This window comes from Balaenoptera physalus, assembly GCF_965194825.1.
Source record: "Balaenoptera physalus genome assembly, chromosome: 17".
Lineage (NCBI taxonomy): Eukaryota > Metazoa > Chordata > Mammalia > Artiodactyla > Balaenopteridae > Balaenoptera > Balaenoptera physalus.
Genome location: NC_138895.1, coordinates 40127468 through 40150357, shown reverse-complemented (window position 1 = coordinate 40150357; position 22890 = coordinate 40127468). Strand labels below are relative to the sequence as shown.

The 22890-nt window shown below is 37.7% G+C and overlaps 2 long non-coding RNA genes across 2 annotated transcripts in view; one reads left to right on the top strand and one right to left on the bottom strand.

The window, feature by feature from the left end:
* Positions 1 to 22890, bottom strand: part of LOC309647170 — a 473470-nt gene that overhangs the window by 242380 nt on the left and 208200 nt on the right. The window lies entirely within an intron of this gene.
* Positions 9667 to 19136, top strand: LOC309647163. Its single transcript, XR_014255843.1, has 2 exons — positions 9667 to 10923; positions 13607 to 19136. It is a non-coding gene; the product is annotated as an uncharacterized lncRNA (long non-coding RNA).

Genomic DNA, 22890 nt, shown 5'->3' with positions numbered 1-22890 from the left:
GTGAGCGGTGTGGGGTGGGGGAAATGGGTGAAGGGGGTCAAAAGGTAAAAACTTCCAGTTAAGATTTAAGTTAAGGGGATGTAACATATAGCACAGTGACTGTAGTTAACAAAAATGTATTGTATATTTGAAATTATACCCAAGAAAAAAAGAGTGTAATGATGCGAGGTGATAGACGTCAACTAAACTTATGGTAATCATTTTGCAATATATACACATATCAAACCAATATGTTATACATCTTGGACAAATACAATGTTGTGTGTCAATTATTTCTCTATAAAACTGGGGAAAAATGAGCTATGGTGATTAAAACAAACAAACAAACAAATCCTCATTGGAAGATCTACTGGGAAGCAGCCTAAGTAGAATGGTCAGAGGAGATTGTTGTCTCAGAAGTCAAGGAGAAGAGAGTTCCAGGAGTTCACTATACTGAAGAAAAGCACAATAAGGTATGAAGAAGAACCACTGCAATTTACACTTACTGTCTTTGGCAACCTTTGAAACAATAGTTTCAGTCCTTTCCTGAAATTGGAGCCAGGGCAATGCAAACATAGTATAACCATCACTCTCTGGAGAAATGTGGCATGAAAGGAAGAAATAATGTAGGGTTGTGGAGACATAGGGAGATGGAGTCAAATGAAGGGAGGAAGTTATATTCACAGACTGGACCCAAGACACTGAGAGGAAAGAGGAGGTAACAGATGGAGAGACGCCAAGCAGAGACAGGAAGGAGGGGTTTGAAGCACAGCTGTAACCTCAAAGCCGAGAAGGCATATTCCTTTCTCCTAGCCTAAAAAAACTTTTTTTAAAGGCAGAAATCTAATCAGTTCATAACCATGTCTATTTTCTAGTTTAGAGTTTTCTAAATCTGGCTGAGCGTTTGGACCACATGAGGAATTTTTAAAATGCAGATTTCCAGGCCAAACCCTTAAAGTTCAAGGTGTGACTTAGGAATCTCTTTAAAGAATTTGCCAAGGTGATTTTGGTAGTCAGTCCTTCCCTCTCAATACTCTACCTTTAACACTTTCTCTCAAATCAAATAAACTATTTCTTAGAAAACTAGCACACGCTTTTTTGTAAATATACAAAACATTGGGAAATGGTCCAAATTTAAGAAAGTTTGTTATAACTAGCAATGTTTCAATCTTCTCAAAAAATGAAAAAAAAAATTCAGAGAAAAAGAATGGTTACTTTGGAGAGTAGGAAAAATGATGGGTTTGGAGCATGTTTATACCTTTCTTTTTATGCAATGAAATGCATTGTTATGCATAATTCTAGCATGCCTCATAAAATCCTTGATCTTTCTACTAATATTTCTAAAATTCAATCTTGAGTGCTTATTTCAAATATCACTTTGCTTTGAGAATTCAGTCTTTGCCATCAGACAGACAGTATAAGAAAGGCAAGAAGAAACATTCCAGAAAATTGTTCAATACAGTGGAGAAAGCTTTATTAGTGAAAAATGAATTCTTCCCTTTTTTCTTTTTTCTTTTTCTTAAAATCAATATTGTGTTTTCATCAAAATATATTCAAGTGCTTGATATGGACATGAGGGGAAAATAAGTTGTTTTGGAGTTCATATATATTTATGTTATTGGAAAGGGCAGAAATTACAAAAATTAAGCAAAATGTTAATTATAAGTGAAAAAAGAGGGAGGTTATTATGTGGAACCAAGACATATGGGATCTATTCCAACATTCTGAGGTACTATTAGCAATTATATGATGTTCTGAATTTTGTATGTGAGTTAGGGGAGGGAAAATAAATACTTTGTAGAAATATTTTGGACTTTGCATACATTTTATATCACCTATATCCAATATAATCTCTTCCATTCCACTGATTAATTTAACCACTCAAAAACATGTCTGGGTAGTGATCCTATATTTTAAAAAATCAGACTCAAAGAAAATCCATACAAATTTAAACATAATCACATGTAAAAGTCTGCATACATGTGCTGAGCAATATATTCCTTCAATGGCCTGCTTATCCCCCTTCAGGACCAGTACATGAACTTGTTTCACTGGTTTGCCTTATAAAATATCTCATTTTACTAAGATTCCTAAAACTCAAATTTGCAAGCTTATTTCAAATATCCCTGTTGCCATTGAGAACTTTGTCTTTGTCATCATGCAGGCAGTGTCCTTGTTTGTTTAGGCAGGTAATAATTATACGTACAAGACATAACATTCAAAAGGTAAAATGGATTCGCCAGTGAAAAGTCTGTCTTCCTCCTACCTCAACCCCTAGCCACACAGCTCACTTCTGGTAGGGTATATATTATTTCCAGTTTCACATGTATCTTTCCAAGAATATTCTTATATTAACTAACAAACTCATGCATATTTTTTTTTCTTTTTTAATCAAAAAGTAGCATACTGTACAGGTTATTCTATATGTTGCTGATTTAATGACAATATATCTTGGACATCTTTCTTATCCATATATATAGTGTTGTCTCATTATTTATAGTGTTGTCTCACTATTTTATTATAGTGGTTTTCTACCAAATGAACGTACAGTAAATTATTTATGAAAGCCCTACTCAATGAGTATAACTGTTAAGACAGGCTACCTCCAAACTAACTGAAAGGTGATTTTACGTATAAAGAAGTCCCACATCAGTGCGCTCATCTCTAACTACTCCTCCTAAGTCCAGGCAATTCCCTCTCCAATTCATTGCTATCAGATGACATCCCATTCTCAATATATAGTCTCATGTTTGAAACCTGGGTTTAACTCTGTACTGTGAGGCTGTATCTTGTAGCAGCAGAGAATCAGGAGATGTGAGTTTTTGCTTGGATCCACCGTTGACTAGATGTGCTACTGAACTTAAATAAGTTGCTTAGATTTCTAAGCTAGAGTTCCCTCATGTATAAATTAGGGATAGAAATAATTATACCTTTCTCAATAGATTGTTTGTGAAGATTGAATAACCTAATATATATAATGCCTTTAGCCCCTTGCCTGGCACATAACTAGTATCCCCCAAAGTGGTAGCTCTCATTCCAAGGGGCACTTAGATAATTATGCTTTAGCAGACCAAAGGGGTGAAGGATTCTTAGTCATTTACCATGTGCCAGCATTTCCTTTACCCTTAACCATATAGAACTGATTACCTATTATTAGGAGACAATGACACCATTTTAAAGGGCTGGGTCTTTCTATTTCCAAGTAATATTATGATATTATGACAAGGGAAAGAGGATAAATGCATGAGATACTCTTTAGACTTTATATCTTTCCCTATGTCAGGGAAATTTTCCATGCTTGTTTATTTGCCAGAAGCTCAAATGAAGAAGAGAAAGGTGAAATTGTATGTCATCATTGTCAGTCACATTGGGTTACCTTGAGGGAGAGAAGTTCCTGTTTTCAGAGCTTGCCTGTGGGTGAAACTCTCCTTGACTGTCTCTCCTAAGATCAGAGAAGACATTGTGGGGAGTGTACTCAATTCTCCTTGGGCATAAAAACAGCTCCAACAGAGACCTCACCATTGTAGAAATATGAAGAGCCAGTCAGGGTGATACCTGATTGTTACTGAATGCTATCTTGAACAGAAAATAAAGGGATTTGTAGAAACCTCTGTGGGCTGACTGACGGCATCTTCTTAGAATTCTGAAATTTTTACTCACAGTCTCATAAATGGAAGCTATTAATTAGTTCGAGATCTATAAGGAAGAAAAAAAATCATCCTTGATGTTTAATTAAAAAATTCTCCCGAAGAGCCCAAAGCCTAACTTCTCTTGTAATACTCTTCTACTAGCAGACATATTCCTACTTCCATAATTTTTCCTTCTCTTCCCTGGACCTGGAAAGACAACTTTCTTCCTCTCATATCATCATGTTAGACCCTGCAATGCCCTGCGTGTGTTCCATCTTCTTTACAATGCTGTTTTTGACCACTCCAGCCAATCTTTGACTTTCACTCTTCTGAACCGTCAACTGTTGTTCTTAGCCTTTTCTGCATACTGACCCTATTGAGAATCTTTAAAACCAGGAACCATCTCCAACTACTTAGCCACCTAGAAATGGCATATAAATATACACAAAACTAGATTGGTAGTTTGAGAACCCTCAAGACCTATCCTTGCAATCCTAGATTCTTAGCATTTTTCTCCGAATCAACCCACTTGGTACTGCCTTGTATTGTTAGTTAGCTGGTAAATGTAATGCATGTATTATCTCCCTTCTAGGTTAGTAAATTCTTGAGCACATGGGTAGTAAAATTCTTAACTTATTGGTATCATTCTCAGTGTTCTATAAATATCTCAAATAGAGGTGCCTCCCAGAAGGGAGTGGCATATCAGGAACAGCAATGGGTCATTGTGCAGTGATTCTCACCCTTGGCTGCACATTAGTATCACCTAGAAAGCTTAAAAAATACTGATGCCAAAGCCCTGCCACCGGTTCTTATTTATTTGGTCTTGGGTCTTGGGTACAGCCTTGGCCTAGTAATTTTTTTAAAAGCTCCCAGGGTAATTCTAATAGGCAGACAAGGTTGAGATCCACCAGTAGGTGACTAATAGTAAACTCTCCTGAATCAGACTGATTAGGTTTGAATCAAACTCTTACACATTGTAGCTGCGTGATCTTAGCCAAGTTACTTAACTGCTCTGAGGCTCAGTTTACTCAATTGTAAAGTGAAGATAATGATAAATTTAGCCTTACAGGTTGTTCTGAGATTTAAAGGAGATAAATCCTGAAACATTTGACAGGGTCAGGCAAAGAGTAAGCACTCAATAGATATCAGCTGCTACTATTACTTTAAATAATAAACATACACACACAGATACTTTGGTATACACCTCACAACAAAGACCTAAGTGCCTTACCCTCTTGGAAACAACACAGGTGGTTCCCATTTAATTATAAGTGCCATCCTTCTAGCCATTATTCCCAGAGAGCTGTTTCCATGTTTTTGTGCTACAGCTCAGCTATATCATAAGATCCTGTTTCTGGGTGAGGCAGTAGAAACAGCAGAGAAAGCTCCAATGGAGATGATAAGTGAAAGAAGCTGGGACAGGTACAATATAGACTGTAATGGTCTATCTGAGTTAGCATCTTTGACTTGATGATACCACCAAATGAACTTCAGCAGGTGTATTCACGGAGCACATGCCTTCATAGCGCTCTCTGAGATTCCTCCTTTAAGCATTTTGCTGTGGGAGTTTGGCTTCAGGGGAGATTAATTCCTTGGGAACATTTTTGTGCAATAATAATCCATGTATAACTATGTTTTTGTCAGCTTCAAATGGTACTATATTTTAGGATAATTGCAAATTTGAACAGACAAAGAAATAATATATTAAATACACACATCATTAGAAAAAAATGTGATTTTGTTTCAGTTGGGTTGAATGATACTAGTTTCCTAATAGCTTTCTTTATAGATGTAATTTAAAAAATAAAATCAGGGACTCCCCTGGTGGTGCAGTAGATAAGAATCTGCCTGCCAATGCAGGGCACAGAGGTTCAATCCCTGGTCCAGGAAATCCCACATGCTGCGGAGCAACTAAGCCTGTGCACCACAACTACTGAGCCTGTGTGCCTAGAGCCTGTGCTCCGCAGCAAGAGAAGCCACCGCAAGGAGAAGCATGAGCACCGCAAAGAAGAGTAACCCCTGCTCGCCACAACTCGAGAAAGCCCATGCGCAGTGATGAAGACCCAACGCAGCCAAAAATAAATAAAATTAAATCTTAAAATATAAATAAATAAATAAATAATAAAATCAAGTATGGTTTTTAATCTTGTATCCCCTCCCCAAAAAACTTTAAAAAATACTCTAAGAAGTATCAGTGTCTTTCTATGAATGAAAGAACATGGCTTAGGCAAATTAGTCAATCATTCACAGCCTTAGTATTTTGTGTTTAAAATGGTTAAGTGAGGGATGAGTGGGAAAGCATGTTATTATGAGAAAATTTAAATTTTGAAACCACGAAGTTCTGGTTTGATTCCCTGATCCATCCTTTACAAGTTATGTGACCCTTGAACTTTTGAAGGTCACATTGAACTTTTCAGGGCCTTGATAAGCGGTGGTAATTTAAAAGGAAGTAAAAGCATAAGACATTGAAAACAGTGCTTTGCAAAAAGTAGGAATTTGCCAAATTTTAGCTTGTACTCTTCCTGACAAACATCCATTTAAGGTGAAATCAGATATTTCTCCACAATGCAAGTGAGGAATCCAGGAGAGACTTTAATGGATACATTTCTCTCAGAACACTCCTTCCCCAGCAATAAAACTATAAACAACAATGAAAGTATATTCATTCATTTTAACTAAATTTAATGAAGGAGACACTGGATCCTGTGTACTGGGGAAGGAAAGAAATAAACACAATTAAAAAATAAATAAGAATTTAATGATTTCAATGGAAAAAAGAGACTTGAACTCCACTAATAAGATATAGACAAAGTAACAAAACCCAAGATCTCCTGTTTCCTAATCCAGTGCTCTTTCCTCTGAGCTGTCCAATAAAGCATACATTGTGATTTTTATGGTGTTTCTGTATCATGTATTACACATTTATCAGCTCTCTGTATTTATGACAAATGATCTTTACATGATTCATTTTTCCCTTCTCTCCAGGATTCACTATCTGCTCCAGACTGTCAGTTCCCCCGGCCTCTTTGACATTATGCCAGAATTCTTCAAGCTTAAATCTTCTTCCTATTCTCCATTAATTTATAACATGCTTTGGGGAAATGTGCTGCTTTGTGCACAAAGCCATATTTAAGTTATTGAAATAAATATCAAGGGGCATTGCTTTTCCTATCCCTTTCTTACCTTATTTACCTTTCTTTTAAACCATCTAGTTTCTCCCTTCCACATCTCCATTTTTATCTTCCTCTCTCTGTTCCTTTCTGACATCCATAAGAGAAAATTTAAATGATTTGAAGTGAATTAGCAACTACTTTATTTGACAGGTCACACTGAATTCCCTTTTTCCTTGTATAATTTTGGCATATTAAATCAATTCTAGACTATGGTTCATTCTAGTCCCTTTGCTCTCTGCTTTGGAGAGTTCAAATACAAAAGAAAATAATTTTATTACAAAGATGGAAATTATTACTACACGCAATGATCAACTATGGCTGTTTTGTTAAAAGCTTTATTAAAAATGAATAATACAGGGAATTTTTAACTTGTTTTTTGAGTATTCTACCATAAAATAACAAATCTGAGTAATAATCTAAATTATTCTAAGGAGAAGTGGCCAAAGGTGGAGGCTTAAGAAGACCTTGAGCTCACCTCCTCCATGTGCACACCAAAATTACAACTATTTGCAGAGCTACTATTGATGAGAAAGACTGAAGACTAGAAAAGATATTCTACAACTAAAGATGTAAAGAAGGAACTACAAGAAGATGGATATGAGGGGTGGAGACACAATATAGTCAAGACTCAATCCCTGAGTAAGTGACCCACAAATGGGAAGATAATTACAATTACAGAAGTTCCCCTCAAGGAACAAGGATTCAGCCTCACAAAGAGCCCCCCATACTGGGAACTTTGTACCAGAAAGATGAACCCCCAAGAACACTCGGCTTTGAACGCCAATGGGGCTTATTTTCGGGAGAGTCAAAAGGCTGTTTGAAATAGAAACTCCACTCTTAAAAGGGGTACACAAAAACCTCACATGCCCTGGGACCCAGGACAGAAGCAGTAATTTGAAAGAAGACTGGGACAAACCCACCTGCTGCTCTTGGACAGCCTCTGGAGAGACAAGAGGAAACTGGAGCTCATCCTGGGTATATAGACACTGGCCAAAGTTATTTTGGGGAGCTCATTCTACAATGAGGACACTGGTGCTGGCAAGTGCCCTTTTGGAATCCTCCATCTAGCCTATTAGCACTGGGATCTGGCCCCACTGACCAGCCTGTGGGCACCAATACTGGGATGCCTCAGGCCAAGAAGATAGCTAGGTGGGGACACAGCCCCACCCAGAGCAGGTTAGCTGCCTTAAGATCCCCTGAGTCCACAGCCACCCTGGAGCCCAGTCCAGGCTACCAGAGGGCCCAGGACCTAGCCCCTCATACTAGTTCACTGGCACTATCCCCAGGGCACCTGGAGCCACACAGCCAGCCACTGAGACCCCTCCTCACCCACCAGTGGGCTGGCATTATCTCCAGGGTCAGCCTCACAAACCAGTCTGCAGGTACCAGCACCAGGACCATTTGGACCACAGCCGGGACAATCAGCAGGCCAATACCAACTTTGGGATACCTTAGGCACCTCAGCCAGCTACCCATGATTCAGCCCCACACACCAGTGAGCCAACACCAGCTTTGGGAAACCCTGAACCCTGCAGCCAGCCTTGTACAAAACTGGTCCTGCCCACCAAAGGATCAATTCCAGCTCCTAGACACCCAGGGCCCTGTAGCCAAGACCCCAGGACCTGGTCCACCAATCAGTGAGCTGGCAATAGCTCCTGGACCCAAGAACCCCAACCCTGCCTACCAGCAGGCCAATACCTGCTCTAGGAAAACTTGGACCACTCAGTCAGTCAACTAGGGATCCAGCCTCACTCAACAGCAGGCAAACAACAGCTCTGAGACACCATGGACCCCGCAGCTAGCAGTGTCAGGAACCACCCTACCAGCCAGCAGGCCAACACTACACATGGGACCCTCAACCCCACAAACATCAACCCCAGAACTCAGTTCCACTCACCAGTGAGTCAGAAGTAGCCCTACGTGAGAAAACATTTGCAAATGATATGACCAATAAAGGATTAACATCCAACATATATAAACAGCTCACACAACTCAACATCAAAAAAACAAACAACCCAATTAAAAAATGGGAGAAGAACTGAATAGACATTTTTCCAAAGACGAAATGTAGACATCCAATAGGCACATGAAAAGACACTCAACATTGCTAATTATCAGGTAAATGCAAATCAAAATAACCATGAGATATTACCTGACTCCTGTCAGAATGGCTTTCATCAAAAAGACCACAAATAACAAATGCTGGCAAGGATGGGGAGAAAATGGAACGCTGTTGGTGGGAATATAAATTCTTGCAGCCACTGTGGAAAACAGTATGGAAGTTTCTCAGAAAGCAAAAAATATAACAACCATGTTGGAGACACCTTCAAGATGGCAGGGGATTAAGACGTGGAGATCACTTTCCTCCCCACAAATACATCAGAAACACACCTACATGTGGAACAACTCCTACAGAACACCTACTGAATGCTGGCAGAAGACCTCAGACTTCCCAAAAGTCAAGAAACTCCCTTCGTACATGGGTAGGGCAAAAGAAAAAACAGAGACAAAAGAATAGGGACATGACCTGCACCTCTGAGAGGGAGCTGTGAAGGAGGAAAAGTTTCCACAAACTAGGAAGCCCCTTCACCGGCAGTGAGGGGAGTGGCAGGGGGGAAGCTTTGGAGGCGCAGAGGAGAGCACAGTAATAGGGGTGCAGAGGGCAAAGTGGAGAGATTCCCACACAGAGAATCGGTGCCAACCAGCACTCACCAGCCTGAGAGGCTTCTCTGCTCACCAGCAGGGACGGGTGGGGGCTGGGAGCTGAGGCTTGAGCTTCGGAGGTCAGATCCCAGGGAGAGGACAGGGGTTGGCTGCATGAACACAGCCTGAAGGGGGCTAGTGCACCACAGCTAGCCTGGAGGGTGTCTGGGAAAATGTTGGGACCTGCCTAAGAGGCAAGAGACCATCGTTTCAGGGTGCGTGAGGAGAGGGGATTCAGAACACCACCTAAAAGAGCTCCAGAGGTGGGCGCAAGCTCCGCCTATCAGTGCAGACACCAGAGATAGGCATGAAATGGGAAGGCTGATGCTGCAGCCACCAAGAAGCCTGTGTACAAGGACAGGTCACTATCCACACCTCCCCTCCCAGGAGCCTGTGCAGCCCACTACTACCAGGGTCCCGTGATCCAGGGACAACTTCCCCAGGAGAACACACGGCATGCCTCAAGCTGTTGTAACGTCACGTTGGCCTCTGCCGCCGCAGGCTCACTCTGCATTCTATACCCCTCCCTCCACCTGGCCTGACTGAGCCAGAGGCCTCTAATCAGCTGCTACTTTGACAGATGCCCTCAGGCAACTACACATGGAGGCAGGGCCAAATCCAAAGTTGAACCCCAGGAGCTGTGAGAACAAAGAAGAGAAAGGGAAATCAATCCCAGCAGCCTCAGAAGCAGTGGATTAAACCCCGCAATCAACTTGATGTACCCTGCATCTCTGGAATACCTGAATAGAAAATGAATCATCCCAAAATTGAGGCAGTGGATTTTGGGAGCGAATCTAGACTTGAGATTTGCTTTCCGCATCTAATCTGTTTTTGGTTTTATGTTTACTTTCGTTTAGTATTTAGAGTTTATTATCATTGGGAGATTTGTTTACTGAATTGGTTGCTCTCTTCCTTTATTTTCTGTGTATACATATGTATATATTTTTTCCTTTTTCTCTTTTTGTGAGTGGGTATGTGTATGCTTCTTTGTGTGATTTTGTCAGCATAGCCTTGCTTTTACCATTTGTCCTAGGGTTCTGCCTGTCCATTTTAAAAATTACTTTTTAATTTTTTTTATTTTTTGAGACTATTTTTTATTTTAATAACTTTATTTTATTTTATTTTTTCATTATTTCTTTCTTTGTTTCTCCCTTTTCTGAGCTGTGTGGCTGACACAGTCTTGGTGCTCCAGCCAGGTGTCAGGCTTGTTCCTCTGAGGTGGGAGAGCAGAATTCAGGACATTGGTCCACCAGAGACATCCCAGCTCAATGTAATATCAAATGGTGAAAGCTCCCCCAGAGATCTCCAACTCAACGTTAAGACCCAGCTCCACTCAATGACCAGCAAGCTACAGTGCTGGACAATATACGCCAAACAACTAGCAAGACAGGAACACAACACTACCCATTAGCAGAGAGGCTGCCTAAAATCATAATAAGGTCACAGACATGCCAAAACACACCACCAGATGTGGTCTTGCCCACCAGAAAGCCAAGATCCAGCCCCATCCACCAGAACACAGGCACCAGTACCCTCCACCAGGAAGCCTACACAACCCACTGAAACAATATTAGCCACTGGGGGCAGACCAAAAAGAATGGGAACTACGAACCTGCAGCCTGCTAAAAGGAGAAAACAAACAGAGTAAGTTAAGCAAAATAAGAAGACAGAGAAACACACAGCAGATGAAAGAGTAAGGTTAAAAACCCACCATACCAAACAAATGAAGAGGAAATAGGCAGTCTACCTGAAAAAGAATTCAGAGTAATGATAGTAAAGATAACCCAAAATCTTGGAAATAGAATGGAGAAAATACGAGAAACATTTAACAAGGATCTAGAAGAACTAAAGAGCAACCAAACAAGGATGAAAAAACAATAAATGAAACGAAAAATTCTCTAGAAGGAATCAACAGCAGAATAAATGAGGCAGAAGAACGGATAAATGCCCTGGACGATAAAAGAGTGGAAATAACTACTGCAGAGCAGAATAAAGAAAAAAGAATGAAAAGAATAGAGGACAGTCTCAGAGAACTCTTGGACAACATTAAAGGCACAAACATTCAAATTATAGGGTTCCAGAAGAAGAAGAGGAAAAGAAACGGACTGAGAAAATATTTGAAGAGATTATAGTTGAAAATTTCCCTAATATGGGAAAGGAAATAGTCAAGTCCAGGAATCAGAGAGACTCCCATACAGGAAAAATCCAAGGAGAAACACGCCAAGACACATGTTAATCAAAATATCAAAAATTAAATACAAAGAAAAAATATTAAAAGCAGCAAGGGTAAAACAACGAATAACATACAAGGGAATCTCCATAAGGTTAGCAGCAGATCTTTCAGCAGAAACTCTGCAAGCCAGAAGGGAGTGGCAGGACATATTTTAAGTGATGAAAGGGAAAAACCTACAACCAAGATTACTCTACCCTGCAAGGACCTTATTCAGATTCAACAGAGAAATTAAAATCTCTACAAAAAAGCAAAAGCTAAGAGAATTCAGCACCACCAAACCAGCTTCACAACAAATGCTAAAGGAACTTCTCTAGGCAGGAAACACAAGAGAAGGACAAGACCTACAATAACAAACCCAAAGCAATTAAGAAAATGGTAAAAGGAACATACATATCGATAACTACGTTAAATGTAAACGGATTAAATGCTCCAACCAAAAGACATACACTGGATGAATGGATACAAAAACAAAGCCTGTATATATGCTGTCTACAAGAGACCCACTTCAGACCTAGGGAAACATACAGATTGAAAGTGAGGGGATGGAGACTGAGAAGCCCAAGATCAAGTCACTAGCAGATTCAGTGTCTGGTGAGAGCCTACTTCCTGGTTCCTAGATGGCCGGCATTTTGCTGTGTCCTCATCTGTCAGAAAGGGCAAGGGAGCTGAGGTTTCCCTTATAAGGGCACTAATCCCATTCATGAGAGCTCCACCCTCATGACCTAATCACCTCCCAAAGGCTCCACCTCCAAATACCATCACATTGGGGGTTTGGATTTAACATGAATTTTGGGGACAAAAACATTCAGCTTATGGCATTATATAAATGGAAAATACACTGTGTAGTCTTTTGAATCTGACTTTAGTCATCCAGCATAATGGGTGTGATATTTATCCATGTTGTTGCATGTATCAGAGGAGTTGGTCTCTTTTTATTTGTGAATAGTTCTCCATTGTATGGATGTATCACAGTTTGTTTAACCACATACCAGGTAGTGGATATTGGGCTGTTTTAAGTTTTTCTGTATTAAAAATAAAGCCACTATGAGTATTCAAAAAAAAAAAAAAAAAAAAAGAAAGTGAGGGGATGGAAAAAGATATTCCATGTAAATGGAAATGAAAAGAAATCTGGAATAGCAATTCTCATATAAGTCAAAATAGACTTTAAAATAAAGACGATTACAAGAGACAAAGAAGGACACTACATAATAATCAAGGGATCAATCCAAGAAGAAGATATAACAATTGTACATATTTATGCACCCAACATAGGAGCACCTCAATACATAAGGCAAATGCTAACAGCCATAAAAGGGGAAATCGATAGTAACACAATCATATTAGGGGACTTTAACACCCCACTTTCACCAATGGACAGATCATCCAAACTGAAAATAAATAAGGAAACACAAGCTTTAAATGATACATTAAACAAGATGGACTTAATTGATATTTGTGGGACATTCCATCCAAAAAGAACAGAATACATTTTCTTCTCAAGTGCTCATGGAACATTCTCCAGGACAGATCATATCACGGGTCACAAAACAAACCTTGGTAAATTTAAGAAAATTAAAATTGTATCAAGTATCTTTTCCAACCACAACGCTATGAGACTAGATATCAATTACAGGAAACAACCTGTAAAAAATACAAATACATAGAGGATAAAAAATACACTACTAAATAACCAAGCAATCACTGAAGAAATCAAAGAGGAAATCAAAAAATACTTAGAAACAAATGACAATGAAAACACAATGACCCAAAACCTATGGGATAAAGCAAAAGCAGTTATAAGTGGGAAGTTCATAGCAATAACATCCTTTCTCAAAAAACAAGAGGCATCTCAAATAAACAACCTAACCTTACACCTAAAACAATTAGAGAAAGAAGAACCAAAAAAAAAAAAAAAAAACCCAAAAGTTAGCAGAAGGAAAGAAATCACATTGATCAGATGAGAAATAAATGAAAAAGAAATGAAGGAAACAATAACAAAGATTAATAAAACTTAAAGCTGGTTCTTTGAGAAGATAAACAAAATTGATAAACCATTAGCCAGACTCATCAAGAAAAAAAGGGAGAAGACTCAGATCAATAGAGTTAGAAATGAAAAAGGAGAAGAAACAACAGAAACTGCAGAGATACAAAGGATCATGGGCGATTACTACAAGCAACTATATGGCAATAAAATGGACAACCTGGAAGAAATGGACAAATCCTTAGTAAAGCACAAACATCCGAGCCTGAAGAAGGAAGAAACAGAAAATATAAAACAGACCAATCACAAGCACTGAAGTTGAGACTATGTTTAAAAATCTTCCAGCAAACAAAAGTCCAGGACCAGATAGCTTCACAGGAGAATTTTGTCAAACATTTAGAGAAGAGCTAACAGCTATCCTTCTCAAACTCTCCCAAAATATAGCAGAGGAAAAAACACTCCCAAACTCATTCTATGAGGCCACAATTACCCTGATAACAAAACCAGACAAAGATGTCACAAAGAAAGAAAACTACAGGCCAATATCACTGATGAACATAGATGGAATAATCCTCAACAAAATACTAGCAAACAGACTCCAATAGCCTATTAAAAGGATCATACAACATTATCAAGTGTGGTTTATCCCAGGAATGCAAGGATTCTTCAATATACGCAAATCAATCAATGTGGTACACCGTATTAACAAATTGAAGGAGAAAAACCATATGAGCATCTCAATAGATGCAGAAAAAGCTTTTGACAAAATTCAACACCCATTTATTATAAAAACTCTCCAGAAATTAGGCATAGAGGGAACTTTCCTCAACATAATAAAGGCCATATATGACAAACCCACAGCCAACATCATTCTCAATGGTGAAAAACTGAAACCATTTCCTCTAAGATCAGGAAGATGACCTCCACTCTCACCACTATTATTCAAGATAGTATGGGTAGTTTTAGCCACAGCAATCAGAGAAGAGAAAGAAATAAAAGGAATACAAATTGGAAAAGAAGTAAAGCTGTCACTGTTTGCAGATGACATGATACTATAAATAGAGAATCCTAAAGATGCTACCAGAAAACTACTAGAGCTAATCAATGAATTTGGTAAAGTAGCAGGATACAAAATTAATGCACAGAAATCTCTTGCATTCCTATACACTAATGATGAAAAATCTGAAAGAGAAATTATGGAAACACTCCCATTTACCATTGCAACAAAAAGAATAAAATACATAGGAATAAAGCTATCTAAGGATACAAAAGACCTGTATGCAGAAAACTATAAGACACTGATGAAAGAAATTAAGGATGGTTAATTTCACAGATGGAGAGACATACCATGTTCTTGGATTGGAAGAATCAACATTGTGAAAATGATTTTAATACCCAAAGCAATCTACAGATTCAGTGCAATACCTATCAAACTACCAATGGCAATTTTCACAGAACTAGAACACAAAATTTCACAATTTGAATGGAAACACAAAAGACCCCGAATAGCCAAAGCAATCCTGAGAAAGAAAAACGGAGCTGGAGGAATCAGGCTCCCTGACTTCAGCCTATACTACAAAGCTACAGTAATCAAGACGGTATGGTACTGGCACAAAAACAGAAGTATAGATAAATGGAACAGGATAGAGAGCCCAGAGATAAACCCATGCACATATGGTCAACTTATGTTTGATAAAGGAGGCAAGAATATACAATGGAGAAAAGAGAGCCTCTTCAATAAGTGGTGTTGGGACAACTGGACAGCTACATGTAAAAGAATGAAATTAGAACACTCCGTAACACCATACACAAAAATAAACTCAAAATGGATGAAAGACCTAAATGTGAGGCCAGACACTATAAAACTCTTAGAGGAAAACATAGGCAGAACACTCTATGACATAAATCACAACAATATCCTTTTTGACCCACCTCCTAGAGAAATGGAAATAGAAACAAAAATAAACAAATGGGACCTAATGAAACTTAAAAGCTTTTGCACAGCAAAGGAAGCCATAAACAAGACCAGAGCCATAATAAGCAACCCTCAGAATGGGAGAAAATATTTGCCAATGAAACAACTGACAGAGGATTAAACCCCAAAATTTACAAGCAGCTTATGTAGCTCAAAACAGCAACAACAATAAGAATGTAATCTATAAATGGGCAGAAGACCTAAATAGACATTTCTCCAAAGAAGACATACAGATTGCCAAGAAACACATGAAAGGATGCTCAACTAATCATTAGAGAAATGCAAATCAAAACTACAATGAGGTATCACCTCACACCAGTCAGAATGGCTATCATCAAAAAATCTACAAACAATCATTGCTGGAGAGGGTGTGGAGAAAAGGGAACCCTCTTGTGTTGTTAGTGGGAATGTAAATTGATACAGCCACTATGGTGAACAGTATGGAGGTTCCTTCAAAAACTAAAAATAGAACTACCATATGACGCAGCAATCCCACTACTGGGCATATACCCAAAGAAAATCATAATTTAAAAAGAGTCATGTACCACAATGTTCATTGCAGCTCTGTTTACAATAGCCAGCACATGGAAGCATCCTAAGTGTCCATTGACAGATGAATGGATAAAGAAGATGTGGCACATATATACAATGGAATATTACTCAGCCATAAGAAGAAATGAAATTGAGTTATTTGTACTGAGGTGGATGGAACTAGAGTCTGTCATACAGAGTGAAGTAAGTCAGAAAGAGAAGAACATATATTGTATGCTAACACATATATATGGAATCCAAAAAAAAAAGTTTCTGAAAAACCTAGGGGCAGGACAGGAATAAAGATGCAGACGTAGATAATGGACTTGAGGGCACAGGGATGGGGAAGGGTAAGCTGGGATGAAGTGAGAGACCAGCATGGACATATATATACTACCAAATATAATATAGATAGCTAGTGGGAAAGCAGCCACATAACACAGGGAGATCAGCTCGGTGCTTTTTGACCACCTGGGGGGGGGTGGGATTGGGATGATGGGAAAGAGTCACAGGGGGAGGGTATATGGGTATATACATATATGTATAGCTGATTCACTTTGTTATAAAACAGAAACTAACACACCATTGTAAAGCAATTATACTCCAATAAAGATTTTAAAAAAAAAAGAGAATAACCATATGATTCAGCAATTCCACTCCTATTTATGTATCTGAAAAAAACAAAAACACTAATTCAGGAAGATACATGCAGCCCAATGTTCATAGCAGCATTATTTACAATTCCTAAGATACGGAAGCAACCTAAGTGTCCATTAAGAGATGAATGGGTAAATAAGATGGGGCATACACACACACACACACACACACACACATATATACACACAGTGGAATACTACTCAGCCATAAAAAAGAATGGAATTTTGCTGTTTGCAGTAACATGGATGGATTTGGTGGACATTATGCTGAGTGAAATACCTCAGAAGAGAGAGACAAATAATGTATGATATCACTTATATATGGAATTTTAAAAATACAACAAACTAGTGAATATAACAAAAAATAAGCAGACTTACAGATATAGAGAACTAAATAGTGGTTACCAATGTGAGGTGGTTAGGGGCAATATAGGAATGAGGGAGTGGGAGGTACACATTACTGGGTATATGATAAGCCCAAGGATGTATTGTACAACACAGGGAATATAGCCAATATTTTGTAATAACTGTAAATGGAAAGTAACCTTTAAAAATTTATATTAAAATAAAACCAAATTAAAAATAAAATAAAAGTGATAATAAAAAAAGAGCCACCTTGTGACCCACCAATGCCCACCATTGTCCTGCAACCTCTGCACAACACATGACCTGAACCAACCAGACAAGGGGCCAGCCACACCTACCAGACTGCTTACAGTAGTCAGCCCACCACAACAGAAGTACCCATGCAGCCCACATAGGGGACACCCCTAAAGCATATAGCTCTGGTGATCAGAGGGGACTGTACTACCAGGACACATAGAATATCTCTTACAAAAGGCAAATTCTTGAAGGTCAAGAAACATAAGCAACCTACCAGATACACAGAAATAAAAACAGCAACTTAGGCAAAATGAGGTGACAGAGGAACATATTCCAAATGAAAGAGAAAATTAAAACCCAAGAAGATGAACTAAGTGAATGGAGATTTGCAGTCTACAGAGAAAGAGTTCAGGATAATGATGGTAAAAATGATCAAAAAACTGGGGAGAAGAAAGGATGCACAGAATGTGAAGTTACAGGTTTTAAACAAAGAGTTGGAATATATAAGGAACACTCAGAGATGAAGAATACAATAACTGAAATAAACATACACTAGAAGGAATCAACAGTAGTTTAGATGATGCAGAGGAATGGATCAGTGAGTTGAAACACAGAGTAATGGAAATTGCTAAAGGCGAACATAAGAAAAAAAAAAAGGATAAAAAGAATGAGGACAGTGTAAGACACCTCTAGGACAACATCAAATATACTAACATTCACATTTAGGTGTCCCAGAAGGAGAACAGAGAGAGAGAGAAAGGGGCAGAGAATATATTTGCAGACATAATAGCTGAAAACTTCCCTAACTTGGAAAGGTAACAGACATCCAGGTCCAGGAAGCACAGAGTCCAAAACAGGATCAACCCATGAGGACTACACCAAGACACATTGTAATTAAAATGGCAAAAATTAAAGGTAAAGAGACACTATTAAAAGCAGCAAGGAAAAAGTAATAAGTTGCATACAAGGGAACTCCCACAAATCTATCAGCTCACTTTTGAGCAGAAACACTGCAGGCCAGAGGGAGTGACATGATATATTTTAAGTGATGAAAGGGAAAAACCTAAAACAAGAATACTCTATCTGGCCAGGGTTTCAACCAGATTTGAAGGAGACATGAAAAGTTTTACAGATAAAAAAATGCAAAAACAGTTCAGCACCACCAAACCAGTTTTACAAGAAATGTTAAAGGAACTTCTTTACGTGAAAAACAATAGCCACAACTAGAAATAGGAAATAGGAAAAGAAAATCTCATTGGTAAAGGCAAATATACAATAAAGTTAGTAAATCAACCAGATATAAAGCTAGTAGGAAGGTTAAAGAACAAAATTAGTATAATCATCTATATCCACAATAAGTAGTTAAGGGATACACAAGACAGAAAGATGTAAAATATGATGTCAAACAGTAAACCTGGCTGGGGGAGGGGAGTAAAAATGAATGGTTATTAAAATATATTTGAAATTAAGAGATCAGCAACTTAAAATAATCATATATATATTATATATATAATGCTTCTCATAAACCTCACAGTAACCATAAATCAAAAGTCTATAATACAGACACAAAAAAGAAAAAGGAATCCAAAAATAACATTAAATATAGTCATCAATCACAAAGAGAGCAAAAGAAGAAGAGAACAATAAAGAACTATGAAAATAAACCAAAACAACTGACAAAATGGCAATCATTACATACCTATCCAAAATTACTTTAAATGTAAATGGACTAAGTCCTCCAATCAAAAGACACAGAGAGCCTGAATGGATACAAACCCAAGACTGATATATATGCTCCCTACAAGAGACTCACTTCAGATCTAAAGACACACACACTGAAAGTGAGGGGATGGGAAAAGGCATTCCATGAGAATGGAAATGAAAAGAAAGCCAGGGTAGCAATACTTATTTCGACAAAATAGATTTAAAACAAAGACTGTAACAAGAGACAAAGAAGGACATTACATCGTGATCATATATATTTTAACATTTCATCCAAAAGCAGCAGAATACACATTCTTTTCAAGTGCACATGGAACATTCTCCAGGATAGATCACATGCTTGATCACAAAGCAAGTCTCAGTAAATTTAAGAAAACTGAAATCACATCAAGAACCTTTTTGGACAATAATGCTCTGAGACTAGAAATCAACTACAAGAAAAAACTACAAAAAAACATAAACACATGGATGCTAAACAGTATGCTGCTAAGCAACCAATGAACCACTGACAAATCATAAAAGAAAGTTTAAAAATTTAAAAATAGCTGTAGACAACTAAATATGGAAACACACCAATCCAAAATCTACAGGATGCAGCAAAAGCAGTTCTAAGAGGGATGATTATAGTGATACAACAAAAGAAAAATCTCAAATAAACAACCTAATCTTACACCTAAAGCAACTAGAGAAAGAAGAACAAGGAAACCTAAAGTTAGAAGGAAATAAATCATAAAGGTCAGAGCAGAAAAAAAAAAAAAAAAGAACTAGACACTAAAAGAAACAATAGAAAAGATCAGTGAACCTAGAGCAGGTTCTTTGAAGAGAGAAGCAAAATTGATGAACCTTTAGCCAGACTCATCAAGAAAAAAAGAGAGAGGGCATAAATAAATAAAATCAGGAATGAAATAGAAGTTACAACCAACACCACAGAAATACAAAGAATCATAAGATATCAATAAAAACAATTAAATGCCAATTAAATGGACACAAAAAATGGACACATTCCTAGAAATGTACAATTTCCCAAGAATGAACCAGGAAGAAATAGAAAATATGAACAGACTAATTACTCTTAATGAGGTTGAGGAGAACTTCCCTGGTGGTTCATTTGGTAAGACTCCATGCTCCTTATGCAGGCGGCCCAGGTTTGATCCTTGGTTGGAGAACTAGAACCAGCATGCATGCTGCAACTGAGAGTTTGCATGCCACAACTAAGAAGCCCACATGTTGCAACTAAAAGATCCTGCATGCTGCAATGAAGATCCCAGTTGCCTCAGTTAAGACCCAGCACAGCCTAAATAAATAAATAAATATTTTTTTAAAAAAGAAATTGAATCAGTAATAAAACAATCCCCAACAAACAAAAGTCCAGAACCAGATGGCCTCACAGGAGAATTCTAGCCAACATTTTAGAGAAGAGTTAAAACCTATCCTTCTAAAACAATTCCAAAAAATTGCAGAGGAAGGAATACTTCCAAACTCATTCTATGAGGCCAGCATCAGCCTGATACCAAACCAGGCCAAAATATCACAAAAACCATAAAATTACAGGCCCATATAACTGAAGAACATAGATGCAAAAATCCTCAACAAAAGTTTAGCACATGGAATTCACAGAATTCAACAATACATAAAAGGATTACATACCATGATCAAGTGGGATTTATCCCAGTACATAAGGAAGGTTCAATAACTTCAAATTGATCAATGTGATATACCACATTAACAAATAGAAGAATGAAATATGATCATCTTAATAGATGCATAAAAACTTTTTGACAAAATTCAACAGCCATTTATGATAAAAACTCTGAACAATGTAGATATAGAGTGAACATACCTCAACATAATAAAGGGCCATACATGACAATCCCACCTACATCATACTCAATGGTGAAACGTAGAAAGTATTTCCTCTAAGATCAGGAACAAATCAAGGATGCCCACTCTCACCATTTTAATTTAACATAGTATTGGAAGACCTAGCCACAGCAGTCACACAAGAAAAAGAAATGAAAGGAATCCAAAATGGATAGAAAGAAGTAAAACTGTCATTGTTTGCAGATGACATGATTCTATACATAGAAAATCCTAACAATGCCACCAAAATGTTACTAGAACTCATCAATGTATTCAGTAAAGTTGCAGGACACAAAATTAATATACAGAAATCTGTTGCATTTCTATACCCTAACAATGAACTATCAGAAAGAGAAATTAAGGAAACAATACCATTTACAGTCACATCAAAAAGAATAAAACAGCTAGGGATAAATCTAACTAAGCAGGTAAAGACCTGCACTTGCAAAACTAAAAGACACTGATGAAAGAAATTGACAATGATACAAACAGATGGAAAGATACAATGTTCTTGTTGACTGAAAGTATTAATATTATTAAAACAACCATATTACTCAAGGCAAACTACAGATTCAATGCAATCCCTATCAAATTACCAACGGCCTTTTTCACAGAACTAGAACAAATAATTCTAAATTTTGTATGGAAATACAAAAGACCCTGAATTGTCAAAACAATCTTGAAAAAGAAGAACAAAGTTGGGGGTATCATGTCCCCTGATTTCAAAGTATACTTCAAAGCTAAGTAATCAAAACATTATAATACTAGCACAAAAACAGACACAAAAACAATGGAACAGAATTGAGAGCTCAGAACTGAGCCCACACTTACATGGGCAATTAATCTATAACAAAGTAAGCAAGAATACACAATGAACAAAAGACAACCTCTTCAATAAATGGTGTTGAGAAAACTGGACAGCTACATGCAAAAGAATCAAAATGGATTGCTCTCTCAGACCATGCACAAAAATAAATTCAAAATGGATTAAAGACTTAAATGTAATACCTGAAACCATAAAGCTCCTAGAAGAAAACATAGATGGTATGGTCTTTGACATTCATCTTAGTAATTTTGGGGGACTCTGTTTTCTCAGGCAAGGGAAACAAAAACAAAAATAAACAAATGGGACTACTTCAAGCTAAAAATCTTTTGCACAGTGAAGGAAACTATCAATTAAATGAAATGGCAGACTACTCAATGAGAGAAAATATATGCAAATGATATATCTGATAAGGGGTTAATATCCAAAATATACAAAGAACTCATGCAACTCAATATCAGAATAACCTGATTAAAAAGTGGGCAGAGAATCTGAATAGAAAATTTCCAAAGAAAACAGACAGATGGCCAACAAACACATAAAAAGATGTTCAACATTACTAATCATTAGGGAAATGCAAATGACGACCACAATGAGATATCACCTCACATCATTCAGAATAGCTATAACCAATAAAACAATGAATACAAGTATTTGCAAGAATGTGGAGAAAAGGGAATCCTTGTATACTGTTTGTGGAAAAGTAATTTGGTCCAGCCACTATGGAAAACAATATGGATAAATCTCAAAAATTATAAATAGAACTATCATATTATTCAGTAATTCCACTCTTGAGTATATATATATATATATGAAGAAAAAGAAAACACTAATTTGAAAAGATATGTGCACCCCTATGTTCATTACAGTATTATTTCCAATAGCCCAGATACAGAGACAACCTAAGTGCTCAGCAGTAGCTGAATGGATAAAGAATATGTGAGATAGCACAGGGAGATCAACTCGGTGCTTTGTGACCACCTAGAGGAGTGGGATAGGGAGGATGGGAGAGAGATGCAAGA